This window comes from Vulpes lagopus, chromosome 1 (genome assembly GCF_018345385.1).
Source record: "Vulpes lagopus strain Blue_001 chromosome 1, ASM1834538v1, whole genome shotgun sequence".
Classification (NCBI taxonomy): Eukaryota; Metazoa; Chordata; class Mammalia; order Carnivora; family Canidae; genus Vulpes; species Vulpes lagopus.
This window is the reverse complement of record NC_054824.1, coordinates 40,872,274-40,876,036: the sequence shown is the minus strand read 5'-3', so window position 1 is coordinate 40,876,036 and position 3,763 is coordinate 40,872,274. Positions and strand designations below refer to the sequence as shown.

Here is a 3,763-nt window from a genome sequence, read left to right as displayed (position 1 = left end):
ATTTCTTACAATTGCTGTATTCAAACAAGTGAACCATTAAGAAGGGGCTGAAGAAGAACCTTGGTGATGAAGCCCATTTTTCTCTGAAAATTAAAAAAAAAAAAAAAATTCTTTTTACCTAGAAAACAAAAGCAGATATGGAATGTACTTGGTTCTACTACCGGGTAGAAAATATACACATAATTTCTGTTTATCTGATGTGGAAAGTAGAGATTAGGCAACATATTTTGAACCTAAAGTAGCAAATAGATACTACTGAGCCAAAAAAGCCACAAGTTCTCAGATCTTCTAATGCCAAAATAGTCAGAATGCAACAGGGCCAACCATTCAGAACATAAGATATGACAATGTAAATTATGTGGTTGTGCAAAATGACCAAAGTGGCATTAAATCATTTATGGTTATTCTCTTCCTTCCCTCTAAGGCATCATCTTTCAGATGGCTTTCCAGAATCCCTTATTTCCCAAATTAGGACTAATGGATGAAGAAATTTAGAAGGTCATTAGTACGTCACTTTAGATTTCAAAAAGACATGGGAAACTGGATAATAAAATTAAGAACTGCTACTCAGCAAAAAAATTGCTAATAAGAAAATAAAGGCAGAACATGAAGTGGGAAAATGTATTCATAACAGTTTATCTTTAAAAAATGTATTCTCATGCTCATTTTGGCCCATATACACTAAAATCAGAATGATACAGAGAGGATTAGCAAGACCCCTGTACAAGGATGACACACAACGTCATAAAGCATTTCATATTTTTGAACATTGCTAAGAAAGTAAATCTTAAAAGTTCTCATCACAAGAAAAAAATAAATTCTGTAACTGTGTATGGTGATGCATGTCTTAAAAAAATATGTTGAATATATAAAGAACCCCTGTAGGTCAATAGGAAAAGAGCACACAAATCCAGTACAAAAATGGGCAAAAATTGCTGACCAAACACTTTCCAAAAGAGGAAATCCAAAAAGCCAATGAAGATAAGAAAACTTCAGCTTTACCAGTCATCAGAGAAATGCAAATGAAAACCACAAAGAAATTTCACTACACTCTTGCCATAAATGTGAAACGGCAAATGAAAAACAATGGAAAGTGTGTTAGTGAGGATATAGAGCAATGAGAATGCTCACATACTACTGTTAGAAGATTAATGAGTACAACCACTTTGTAAAGCTGGCAGTATCTGTTAAAGCTGCTTATGCTGAGAGGAAGGAGTGCTGAGAGGAAGGAGTTAAAACCACTGGGTTTGATCTAATCACTACACCAAGGAAAAATCTTTGAGAGAAAGGCTCTTGGGGTCATCCAGTCTAATCTTCTTCATAAATGGACTTGTGGATAAATAGACTAATGATATTTGCTAGGAAGAAGTGACCTTATCTCTGAAATACCCTTGTCAGGATGTCCTGGTTAAGGATTATCTATAGAAAAAGAACCAAGGGTATATGAGAAATGGCCCTCTGGAGGATTTCACCTAAGGTACACAGCTCTCTGGCTTCACAATTTAAATGCTCCTGCTGTGTGAAGTGACTTTGCAGATGTAACACAGAGATCTTATCTATTATTCTGAGCCACATGTTGGACAGAAAAAGACAGGTCCTGGGAAACTAACTTTGATGTCCTAAACCTCTCTCTGCTCTTCCTGAAATTTTCAATTGCCTTCAAATTGAAATTATTTAATAAAGTTTGCTAAGATAAGATCTCTGTGATTCATGTGGGTCTGATTTGATTATTCCATCTTATGCGGTAGCTTATACAATTAGACCCAATAATCCTACTCAGGGGTAAATGCCAAACAGTAATCATTCATATGTTCAACTAAGACCCAGAACTGTTACATTCATTCTTAACGGCCACAAACTGGAAAATATCTGAAAGCCCATAAAGAAAAATGGACAAATTGTGATATATTCACACAATGGAATGCGATTCAGCAACTAATAACTTCAACTACATGAATTTAGTATGGATGCAACTCAGAAAGATAATGTTGATTGAATTAAGCCAGACTAAGATGTATTAGGCAAAACTAATCTAACCTGTGCAAAGTCAAGTAATATTGTTCTTGTTCTTGGGCCAGTCTCTCAAGAGACTTCTGAATAGATTTATATATTTAGAATTTTTAGTGGTTTTTAAAGCTAAATTATTTATCTATTTAGTGTGACAAAATGTGGAGATTGCTGATGAGATGGGATATCCTAACAACATATTAGGATGATCATTGAAAAGAAAAAAAAACCCTGAAAAACAAAAGTGAAAAACACTTTAGACATAGCAGGTCATTTATTGTTCATATTTATAAACTTTGGTATTTTGATTTTAAGAAAATATCCTTGTATAGAGTTTCTACTAAGAAAAGAAAAAAACAGAGAGGGAGGCAAACCATAAGACATTCTGTAGTTAAAAGAACAAACCAAGGGTTGCTGGAGGGGAGGAGGGTGGGTGGATGAACTAAATGAATGATTGGTATTAGGGAAGGCACTTGTTGGGATGAGCACTGGGTGTTATATGTAAGGGGTGAAGCACTATATTATACTTTTGAGACCAATACTATACCATATGTTAGCTAATTTGAATTTCAGTTTTTAAAAAAGTTGATACTGTCATATTTTAGTCCATATTGTTAGCAAATATTCAGCTTTTTTTAGTATCTCCTAAGAACCTTAAAACATTATTGCTAAATTAAGAATTCCAAATATATATTTCTCCCTTCTGTAATAATGACAGTGGTGATGATGATGGTAATAACTGTAACAAGTATGCTTTAAATACCTAATCTGTAAAATACTATGGCGAAACCCTCTACTACAAAGGTTCTCAATTTGGAGTCCAGTAAAATTCAGGAATTCAGAAATTTAAATAAGAAAAATTACATATTTATTTTCAATAACCTTTAACTGAAATTTACCACTCCTTTCAATAGAAATTTAGTGTTTCTTTCAAAAGAAACCACAAATATTTTCATCACACATTACACTTACAAAATATAATTTGAAATAGTTGTTTATGCTCATCACTACATTGAAATTACGAGTTATTAGACTCAGCATCAGGTCTTGTTAATGTGTAAAGATTCATGTATACTACTTTATCACATGATCTTTAATAATTTAATAACTCTGGGACTCCTGGGTGGCTCAGTGGTTGAGCATCTGCCTTCAACTCAGGGCATGATCCCAGGGTCTGGGGATCAAGTCCTGCATCAGGCTCCCTTCAAGGAGTCTGCTTCTCTCTCTACTTATGCTTCTCTCAGTGTGTTTCTCATGAATAAATAAATAATATCTTTAAAATATATATAATAATTTAATAACTATTTCAAAATGATTGGTTCGTTTCTTTTTTTTTTTTTAAGGATTTTATTTATTTATTCATGAGAGACACAGAGAGAGAAAGAGAGAGAGAGAGGCACAGACACAGGGAGAAGCAGGCTCCACCCAGGGAGTTTGATGTGGGACTCGATCCCGGGTCTCCAGGATCACACCCTGGGCTGAAGGCGGCGCTAAACCACTGAGCCACAAGGGCTGCCTGGTTGGTTTCTTTTATGATTTAATATATTTTATTTTATGGATTGGAAAAAATGTTATTTTCAATTGCACCAAAGTGGTCCATAGCAATAAATAGTTAAGAACCCCATAGTATCTCATTTAATTCTTAAAACTTTATGATTTTGATATTATCATCCTCATTTTAGAGCTAAAGAAAATGAAGCAGAGAAAGTCGAATGATGTTACCAAGTTCATCGGACTAGTAAATTCCATAGCTAGA

The 3,763-nt window shown here is 34.2% G+C and overlaps 1 non-coding gene across 1 annotated transcript; it reads left to right on the top strand.

Annotated features, from left to right (window-relative positions):
• Window positions 1-658: 658 nt before the first annotated feature.
• On the top strand, window positions 659-764 carry LOC121474861. The gene has a single exon (XR_005983561.1). It is a non-coding gene; the product is annotated as a U6 spliceosomal RNA (small nuclear RNA).
• The last annotated feature ends 2,999 nt before the right edge of the window (window positions 765-3,763 follow it).